Raw genomic sequence first — 11,411 nt, 5'->3', positions numbered from 1 at the left:
AACCAACTCCTGGATTCATTGATTTTTTGGAGGGTTTTTTGTGTCTCTATCTCCTTCAGTTCTGCTCTGATCTTAGTTATTTCTTGCCTTCTGCTAGCTTTCGAATGTGTTTGCTCTTGCTTCTCTAGTTCTTTTAATTGTGATGTTAGAGTGTCAATTTTAGATCTTTCCTGCTTTCTCTTGTGGGCATTTAGTGCTATACATTTCCCTCTACACACTGCTTTAAATGTGTCCCAGAGATTCTGGTATGTTGTATCTTTGTTCTCATTGATTTCAAAGAACATCTTTATTTCTGCCTTCATTTCGTTATGTACCCAGTAGTCATTCAGGAGCAGGTTGTTCAGTTTCAATGTAGTTGAGCAGTTTTGATTGAGTTTCTTAGTCCTGAGTTCTAATGTGATTGCACTGTGGTCTGAGAGACAGTTTGTTATAATTTCTATTCTTGTACATTTGCTGAGGAGTGCTTTACTTCCAATTATGTGGTCAATTTTGGAATAAGTGTGATGTGGTGCTGAGAAGAATGTATATTCTGTTGATTTGGGGTGGAAAGTTCTATAGATGTCTATCAGGTCTGCTTGCTGCAGAGATGAGTTCAATTCCTGGATATCCTTGTTAACTTTCTGTCTCGTTGATCTGTCTAATGTTGACAGTGGAGTGTTGAAGTCTCCCATTATTATTGTATGGGAGTCTAAGTCTCTTTGTAAGTCTCTAAGGACTTGCTTGATGAATCTGGGTGCTCCTGTATTGGGTGCATATATATTTAGGATAGTTAGCTCTTCCTGTTAAATTGATCCCTTTACCATTATGTCATGGCCTTCTTTGTCTCTTTTGATCTTTGATGGTTTAAAGTCTATTTTATCAGAGACTAGTGTTGCAACCTCTGCTTTCTTTTGTTCTCCATTTGCTTGGTAAATCTTCCTCCATCCCTTTATTTTGAGCCTATGTATGTCTCTGCATGTGAGATGGGTCTCCTGAATACAGCAGACTGATGGGTCTTGACTCTTTATCCAGTTTGCCAGTCTGTGTCTTTTAATTGGAGCATTTAGTCCATTTACAGTTAAGGTTAATATTGTTATGTGTGAACTTGATCCTGCCATTATGATATTAACTGGTTATTTTGCTCGTTAGTTGATGCAGTTTCTTCCTAGCCTCGATGGTCTTTACATTTTGGCATGTTTTTGCAATGGCTGGTACCGGTTGTTCCTTTCCATGTTGAGTGCTTCCTTCAGGGTCTCTTGTAAGGCAGGCCTAGTGGTGACAAAATCTCTAAGCATTTGCTTCTCTGTAAAGGATTTTATTTCTCCTTCACTTATGAAACTTAGTTTGGCTGGATATGAAATTCTGGGTTTAAAATTCTTTTCTTTAAGAATGTTGAATATTGGCCCCCACTCTCTTCTGGCTTTGAGAGTTTCTGCCGAGAGATCTGCTGTTAGTCTGATGGGCTTCCCTTTGTGGGTAACCCGACCTTTCTCTCTGGCTGCCCTTAAGATTTTTTCCTTCATTTCAACTTTGGTGAATCTGGCAATTATGTGTCTTGGAGTTGCTCTTCTCGAGGAGTATCTTTGTGGCGTTCTCTGTATTTCCTGGATTTGAATGTTGGCCTGCCCTACTAGGTTGGGGAAGTTCTCCTGGATGATATCCTGAAGAGTGTTTTCCAACTTGGTTCCATTTTCCCCCTCACTTTCAGGCACCCCAATCAGACGTAGATTTGGTCTTTTTACATAATCCCATACTTCTTGCAGGCTTTGTTCATTTCTTTTTCTTCTTTTTTCTTTTGGTTTCTCTTCTTGCTTCATTTCATTCATTTGTTCCTCAATCGCTGATACTCTTTCTTCCAGTTGATCGAGTCGGTTACTGAAGCTTGTGCATTTGTCACGTATTTCTCGTGTCATGGTTTTCATCTCTTTCATTTCGTTTATGACCTTCTCTGCATTAATTACTCTAGCTATCAATTCTTCCACTTTTTTTTCAGGATTTTTAGTTTCTTTGTGCTGGGTACGTAATTCCTCCTTTAGCTCTGAGAAGTTTGATGGACTGAAGCCGCCTTCTCTCATCTCATCAAAGTCATTCTCCATCAAGCTTTGATCCATTGCTGGCGATGAGCTGTGCTCCTTTGCCGGGGGAGATGCGCTCTTATTTTTTGAATTTCCAGCTTTTCTGCCCTGTTTTTTCCCCATCTTTGTGGTTTTATCTGCCTCTGGTCTTTGATGATGGTGACGTACTGATGGGGTTTAGGTGTAGGTGTCCTTCCTGTTTGATAGTTTTCCTTCTAACAGTCAGGACCCTCAGCTGTAGGTCTGTTGGAGATTGCTTGAGGTCCACTCCAGACCCTGTTTGCCTGGGTATCAGCAGCAGAGGCTGCAGAACATAGAATATTGCTGAACAGCAAGTGTACCTGTCTGATTCTTGCTTTGGAAGCTTCCTCTCAGGGGTGTCAGACTGCCCTAGTGGGGGATGTCTCCTAGTTAGGCTACTCAGGGGTCAGGGACCCACTTGAGCAGGCAGTCTGTCCCTTCTCAGATCTCAACCTCCGTGTTGGGAGATCCACTGCTCTCTTCAAAGCTGTCAGACAGAGTTGTTTGCGTCTGCAGAGGTTTCTGCTGCTTTTGTTGTTGTTTAGTTGTGACCTGTCCCCAGAGGTGGAGTCTACAGAGACAGGCAGGTTTCCTTGAGCTGCTGTGAGCTCCACCCAGTTCGAGCTTCCCAGCGGCTTTGTTTACCTACTTAAGCCTCAGCAATGGTGGGCGCCCCTCCCCCAGCCTCGCTGCTGCCTTGAGGTTAGATCACAGACTGCTGTGCTAGCATTGAGGGAGGCTCCGTGGGCGTGGGACCCTCCCAGCCAGGTGTGGGATACAATCTCCTGGTGTGCCTGTTTGCTTAAAGTGCAGTATTGGGGTGGGAGTTACCGGATTTTCCAGGTGTTGTGTGTCTCAGTTCCCCTGGCTAGGAAAAGGGATTCCCTTCCCCTTTGCGCTTCCCAGGTGAGGCCATGCCTCGCTCTGCTTCAGCTCTCGCTGGTCGGGCTGCAGCAGCTGACCAGCACCGATTGTCCAGCACTCCCTAGTGAGATGAACCCAGTACCTCAGTTGAAAATGCAGAAATCACCAATCTTCTGTGTCACTCGCACTGGGAGTTGGAGACTGGAGCTCTTCCTATTCAGCCATCTTGCTCTGCTCTCCCATCCTAGAATATTCTTATTTAAAGTTGCCAAAAACAAAGGGGCTGAGCACAGTGGCTCATGCCTGTAATCCCAGCACTCTGGGAGGCTGAGGTGGGCAGATCATCTGAGGTAAGGAGTTCAAGACCAGCCTGGCCAACATGGTGAAATTCCATCGCTACTAAAAATACAAAAATTAGCCAGGCATGGTGGCGGGCGCCTGTAATCCCAGCTACTCAAGAGACTGATGCAGGAGGCCGCTTGAGCCCCGGAGGCGGAGGTTGCAGTGAGCTGAGGACACATCACCACACTCTAGCCTGGGTGACCAAAAAAATAAAAATAAAAAAGTACCAGAAGTGCTATATATTCTGACAACTATTGAGCTAAAACATAAGTACATGGTGAATAATAGTTTTTTTTAACATCAGGAATGACACATGTATGTGTATTCTGAGTATGCTCACTTGCCATATAAGGCATCAATGACAAAGAAATACATGTAGCTAAATATTTAGCTAAAAAATTTTAACTAAAAAATATTTAGCTAAAAAAAATTTAGCTAAATTAGCTCTTGGTGATTTTTTGTTACGTTTTCTTCTTTAAGAGTTCACTCACCACCCAAATTCTTTTCTTAAATATAACAATGCTACTGGTACCTCTATCTACTACCTACCAAGTGTCATAAGATCAGGCATAAGAACAGGTCTCCATATACATACATTTTCTGTACACATTCATCAAAAATTGTTGGACAACAAATGAATTTTGCAGATAGATGAATGTTTCTTTAACAATAACCTTGTCTTTTATTTTATAATCATTTTTTCAAAATTCTTCTTTCATAATGTAAGTGCTTCTCCCTTCTTTAAATAGAAAAAATGGGCTATAATTTAAATCATAGTCCAGCTTTTGTCAAGAGCATTCATCATTTATGTGGAATTTTCATATTTTATCTGTTCATCTATTACATTAATGTTACACTGTCAGCCATTATTTCTGTTATTGTGTCCACTTCAGTTATTTTTCCACCTATCAATCTATTTATTCATTCATTATTCGACATTCCTAGCAACTAGCACTGGAGTATAAAAAAGCCCATTACTTAAAAAATTGTACAGTTTAATTGGGGATCCAGACAAGCGATAAAAATAGCATTACAGTGTTAAAAGGAGAGTTAAAAATCGGCACAGGGAACAATGGAAATGCCAAGAGGAGTCACTGCGGAGTCAGAAGGTTGACAGAACCTTGAATTACAAACAGGAGTTAGAAAGGGAAGTGGAAAATGGCGTCAGTGAAGGAATAGACTTAGAACAAGGAACAGTATGTGCAAACACTGGAATTATGAGCTACTAAAGAAACTAAAACAGGAAGGCAAGGTGATCATATCTATGTTTTTTTAAAAACTCATTCTAACATTGCTTTTCATCTCTTTTGGATTTTAAATTTATAACATGCTGTGCTTGGTGAACAGCTAAATAAATGTTAAAGAAATATAAGATAAATAAGAGTTAATAAATGAAACTAATACACTCAGTTTTGCTGGAAGGACTTTATAATTACTCTTTTACACTCAGTTAACATTTTGGAGGTTAGAGAGTTCCCAAAACAAAATGGTGAAGTCAGAAGTTAAGGCAAACAGTCACATTTTCAATATTTATGAATTATTTAAGAATCATACAACTCTTTGGAAAGTTAACATTATATTGCTACCTATGCAATTATATATATTTACATGTTTTGTTGGTATGTATATTTTTACATTTAGAAATAAATGTGATTCTGCATATGATATTACTATTGATTCTAAAATAAAATATAATTATTATCAATGGGGAACTCTGGCTATTTATTTAAAAGAGAGATTCTTCAACAAACAAAAAACAGAGAACAAGATAGTGGCACTCAACTGAGAATGGTGGATCATGTAATGAAATATACAATAATGGCTTGCTTTCATTTATTTTAAACATGTATATGTACAAGTGCAATGGTTTCAATATAATCCAAGGGGCCAAGAACATAGCTGATAAAGAGGAGAAAATGAGACTATCACAGAAGGCTGTATTAGAGAATGCATGGACCAGAAGGCAGTGGTTAAAATGTTTGCTTGGTCTAGATGCCAGGAGCTTTAATGACCTTCTCTCATTAAAGATTTAAAGGATTTAAATGGCAGTGTGGAGATTTTAGCTTCCATATGGCATTTATTGATATAATGCTTAATGTACATGATTTAGCTTCTGCTCTGACAATCTTATGGTGGAGGTGCTATTAAGAGGTTTGGCAGAAATTCCTTGCTCATATTCCCAAGAGTATTAGAAGAAGGCTAGGAAGAAACAACCATTAGACATAATTTTTCATGAAATTCCTTATTGAGGGAATTGGACAAAGAGCACATCCACATTGGTAATTGCTTATCAAACCATGTCATATTGAAATTAACTAGTAAAAGTCCTTGTATACTTTTTCTTTTCGTTTTGGTGGTTCATGTCATTTGGTATGGTTCCTTACATATTTAGATGTTTATTTTGAGATATGAAATAAATTAGATTTTTGTAGAAGTGTATTCAAATTTTAAAATGGCTAAATATCCTATGAAAAAACTACCCCAGATGATCAGAAAAACTTCTAAACTGTTGATACATGTCACTATTTGCATATGTAATGAATTATTAAGTCCAAATTAGTGTGTGTGAAGATATGACCACAGGTATGGATTCTGACTGACTTAAAATGTTACATAGGTTCTAAAAATGTAGCTTCAATACTTTAGGGAGTCATACCACCTTTATTAAATTGATGAATACAATGAAATATCTCTCCATAAATTATTCATCCCTGCATACACACAACATTTTGCATATAATTTTAGCAGATTCATGGATGCCCTGAAGTCCCATTAATGGAACCAAAGGTAACTACTTCTGAATTAGAAAACTGTGTAACAATGTATACTTTTTAGCTTTTACAACATTTCGATGACATTTTAAGCTAAAGACTCATGAGTGTCATGCAGGAAACCTATGTTTAAGGAATAAATAAAGTTGTATTACATTTTTTGTATTAAACTTTTTAGTCTGCTTTTTATGTAGTCATTTTGCCTACTATTCAAAATGATTGCCTTTCAGGAAGATTTATTTATTTACTTATTTTGAGATGGAGTCTTGCTCTGTCACCCAGGCTGGAGTGCAGTGGCATGATCTCAGCTCATTGCAACCTCTGCCTCCTGGAGTCAAGCAACTCTCCTACCTCAACCTCCTGAGTCACTAGGATTACAAGCACATGTCACCATGTCCAGCTATTTTTTGAATTTTTAGTAGACATGGGGTTTCACCATGTTGGCCACGCTGGTCTCAATCTCCTGACCTCATGTGATCCGCCCACCTCCGCCTCCCAAAGTGCTGGGATAGGAAGATTTCTTAATTACCCCAAACTATTCTCATTCTCTGCTTGCTTTGCTTATGTATTACAATTGTTTTAAATTAAATGGAGTCAATTTTGATCTCTAAATGTGTGTATAAGCACAACCAGATTATTTTAAAAGTGGAGAGAGACTCACCACCCCTTTCTTCTCTAGTTGAGAATTCACAACAAAGCATGAGCTTAGCAACTTTGCAGATTTATGATGATAGAAATATTTAGAGCAAATAAGCAAAGAAAAGAGACAAATAGAATTTTCTCAGAAAACTTCAAGATAAAATTTTGAAATGCAGTTTAATTAGATTGATAATAGACTAATGTGGCAGAAAATAAGCACTTCCTGAAGCTAAAACTGAGATATTTTTAAATAAAATTTTAGATTTCAAGCTGGAATAGAAGTTGATCATCATCTACTGATGAGAAAAGGTTTGATTCTTTTAAACACTTTGACAGTCTAAGCTAATAAATAAATTTGCTTTAATACTTTGTGGCATTCTAAGCATCATTCATGGATTCTATATCCTTACATCCTTGCAATGCGTCACTGATAAACATAATTGTTTCCTCTTATTTCTCTCAAATTTTGTAACAGACACAGCTGGGCTAACATTCTAAGATTCTGAATATTCTGTTCCAATAGTATTTGCCTATGTTGCCATAATTAATTTTGACAATTTGTCTAGCATCAGACATTAGATTTCCACCCCAACAGCTTTTTTGTTTCTCAAGTTAAACACCTTGTAAATCCTGTAATTTACAAGCCACAGATTAGTGTTGTCTTTACCTTATATAGCTTTATCAATTTTTCTTCTACATTTTGAGATGTGAATGCTTTTCTGAGTCTCTGAGCTACATGTAAAGTAGGAACAAAGATAAAGGAAGACAGCATTTGGCTGAAGACAGTCAATATAAGTACTAGTGGCTAAGCTCTTTTTTCTTCGCTACTATCTTCTAAATTCAACTCTATTTTATGTCTCTACTGTTTATACATACTTATCAATGAGGTTGTTCTTAATGAATAATTTTGAATTCTTCCACTGTTCATCAAATATGTGGATTAGAATAATCCCAGTGTGCGGAGCATCAGAATTACCTTTTCTAACGTGGTCATGTGTTTGCACTCTGGGAGGCTGCAGAGCTCCCTCCCTGCCATGGTTCCTGCTTTTGACCATCTTGGTTGCCGTAAGACTGGCCATATAGCTTTGCCTTAAAGTTGTCAGGAGCTCACTAGTATCCAGTGCCACCAATCTCTATAAACTAGAGATAAAAGTTTACTATATGCCTTCTAGCCATTAGAAACATCTTTACTAATTTTTTTATCAAAATGGGAAAAATATTAGTTCCCAATTTTCACAAATATTCTTAGCCCTTTTTTTTTTAATGTGTCAAGCTTGTTCCTTAGCATAATATTTCCATGTTAACTTTATGTCACTTAACATAAGGAAAGACTTCTTATACAGCGTGACTTTTATATATTATTGTTCTCTTAAAAAAGGATATTTTCTTTTCTACTTTATGTCACATCAAAATTAGAATAGGTATTACTCGACTTAATAACAACACCTCTCTATTCTTTATGATTTTATATTTGGCATAATTAAGTAAATATAAAATAGATGTGAAATAGCTAAAAGTACAAGAAAAAAATCAGCCAAGAAATGAAAATATAATAGTAAAATAACAATAAATAAAATGCCTAAATTTATTGTTTACCCAATCACTGATATAATGCTAAAACTTTTTAAACATATTATCTGGTTTATCTTCATGCAATGCTATGAAGTAGGCACAATTGTTAACTTCATTTTGTAGATGAGAAAATCAGTGTTAGGATTTTAATCGAAGCAGTTTGATTCAGTAGGATTTTAATCGAAGCAGTTTGATTCAGTAATCCATTTGTTAATAACTACACATCATCAGTATAGCACATAGTTTTTTAAGTGTGATACATTTGGGTTTATTACACTTTATTAGGCTCTGATAGGTTATCAATGTCCTATTCTGGTGGGTATGGTTAATGCGCACAAAATATAGTTAGATGGAGTGAATAGGATCCAGTATTTGATAGCAAATAGTTTAAGTGTGATACATTTGAGTTTATTACACTTTTTTTCCTTAGGCTTTGATAGGTTATCAATGTCCTATTCTGGTAGGGATGATTAATGGGTACAAAATATAGTTAGATAGAATGAATAGGATCTAGTATTTGATAGCACAACAGGGAGACTACAGTCAACAATAATTTACTGTACATTTAGAAATATCTAAAAGAGTACAAGTGGACTGTTTGTAACATAAAAAAAGAATGAATGTTTGAGCTGATGAATACCCTCATTTACCCTGATGTGATAGTATGTATTGTATGCCTGTATCAAAGTATCTCATATACCCCATACATAGATACACCTACTGTATACCTTAAAAATTAAAAAGAAGTTTCAACAGGCTATGGCTTAGCCTACTGGAAAAAAGAAATGAGAACTGAGCCAGTGAATGGATATTGGGCACAGGAATTTGTGAAATACGGTGAGAACAATAATATAGGAAGAGGCTACGTAGCATCAGCCAGAATATTGAAATGGAAAAAAGGGATTTGAAACATAAACATCAGTCACTAACTCAAGAATTCAAATTTAACATCTTATAGAAAACCTCTAAAAATGTGATCAAATTCATAAATTTCGTGATGCTGGTACGAGGAGTGTTTCTTAGTAAAAAATAGAGAAGAACTACCTTTAACAGTTATTTGCACCAGCAAGTCATAATCTGTCCCAATAAAATGAGAGCATGTACCTTGGTTTTAGAGAGTGTTAAGTAGGTGTGGGAAGTGTCATTTGGTTTTTATTTTAGGAACTAAGAATATTTGCTCACTTACTGGTAGGTTTTACTTTGAGCATAGAACGTATGCTTTAGAAAGCAGAAGGCACTTTAAGCTACTAATCAAGTTAAGTGACATAAACTTAACAAGAAAATAGTTTGCCAAGGAACAGGCTTGACACATTAAAAAACGGGTTCCTAGGATTCATCTAATATATAGGAGAGGCTTTTGTGTAATAGAATCGAGTTTACCATCTGCAGTACATTCAATTTAAAGTTTATATTAATATTAGCTGAAACTTTCCAGGATCCCTGGGGTGACTTGAAATGCTAACCATATTCACCTCTAGGTCCGGAAGAAATATGGTAACATCTCAGTGTTTCATATTAGCCCCAAGTAGAATTCTGCCCTGTCATATTCAGAGGTAGTGTCATATGCTTCATGAAGAACTGGGCCTGGTAGAGATGGACCCAAATGGACCCACTATATCCACAAGCACTGAGCTCAAGGCGTATGAGGCTACTTACAATTTCTATAAAGTGTCGCCTTTACCCTTCCAACATGTCCTGCATTTACCTGGTAGTACTTTCTCTTTTTTCTTCTGTCCTTTCTTTTTATTACTTTGTGACTTCCTTCTTTCATTTAAAATCTTTTAAAATAACTTTCTAAAAGTTATTTTAATCTGCTCAAAACAGATTGTTCTCGTCTCTGCATTTCTCCTAACAAGTGGGGAAAATGCAAAAGATTTTAAGCAGTAATAGCAGGATACACAAAGAAACAGATGGTGGGAAGATACTGCACTTAAGGAAATAAAAGAAGATCATTGTAGCTAAAGTATGGAAAGTGAAGAAATGGAATAAAGGGCCAGGAATCAGGTCACAGAGCTAGAGTAATGAATTTGAGTTTTATTCTTACTACAGTGGATTGCCATTAATGTGCTTAAGCTGGGGCACATCTTACACAATTACCTTGTTATGGGTTAAATACAATCAGGAGTAGAAATGGTGAAACTCACAGTCCAAGTGAGAGTTGATGGCCACATCAACTAAGCTGTGGATGTAGAGCTAAACAGCTACATCTGAGATTTTGGTTTTTTGATGTCATAGATATGGTATGAGGATGACAGTGAAGGAAATAATTTGATTTAACTGACTTAAGTAACTGGGTAGAAGTGTTACCATTTCTATGGAAGAAACTGGGCCAGGTAGGAGGTTGACTGAGGAGGACAGGTGTGGAAGAAATTAAGTCCTACTTGCATGTTCAGTTTGAGGTGCTTCTAAGATATCCAGGCAGAGATGTTAGATAGGCAGTTGTAGACATCTGAGCATGAATCTCAGAGGAATGATCTGAATTGGAGATAAAAATGGAGCTGACATCCTGCCTCTAGAGGATCCCTAAAGCCACAGAAAGGAAGTTTACCAAGAAGGAAAATGTAGAAGGAGACAGTAACAGACCCGAGAATGTAGGCCTGAAGAACAACTACATGTTACGTTGGGCAGAAGAGGAGGAATCTGCAAAGGAAAAGAAGAAATAGCAACTAATGGTTTCAGAAGAGAAGCAGGAGAGTGGTTTCATAGAGAGCAAGACAGAAATAATTCAGATAGTAATGAACTATGTTAAAATGCTGCTGCCATGATGCATAATATGAAGGCAACTAAATATTCATTCGATTTGACAATATGGCAGCATGACAGTTAATTTTATGTGCTGATGTGGGTAGGCCAAGAGGTATCTAGATATTTGGTCAAACATTATTCTAGGTGTTTCTGTGAGTATTTTTGGATGAGAATAATTTAAATTGGTGGACTTTGAGGTAAGCAGATTGCCTTTCATAATGTCAATGGGCTTCTTTCATTCGGCTGAAGGCCTGGATAGAACAAAAAGACCAGCTTCCCTCAAGTAGGAGCAGATTCTCCAGCAGACCGCCTTTGGCCTGCATCTGCAACATTGGCTTATCCACACTGGCTCTATGGCAAACTGCTGTTAAAGTGGAAGTATAGCATTGGGTTTCCAGTCTGT

The sequence above is a fragment of the Macaca mulatta genome, chromosome 5 (genome assembly GCF_049350105.2).
Source record: "Macaca mulatta isolate MMU2019108-1 chromosome 5, T2T-MMU8v2.0, whole genome shotgun sequence".
Taxonomy (NCBI): Eukaryota; Metazoa; Chordata; class Mammalia; order Primates; family Cercopithecidae; genus Macaca; species Macaca mulatta.
This window is presented reverse-complemented; position numbering follows the sequence as displayed.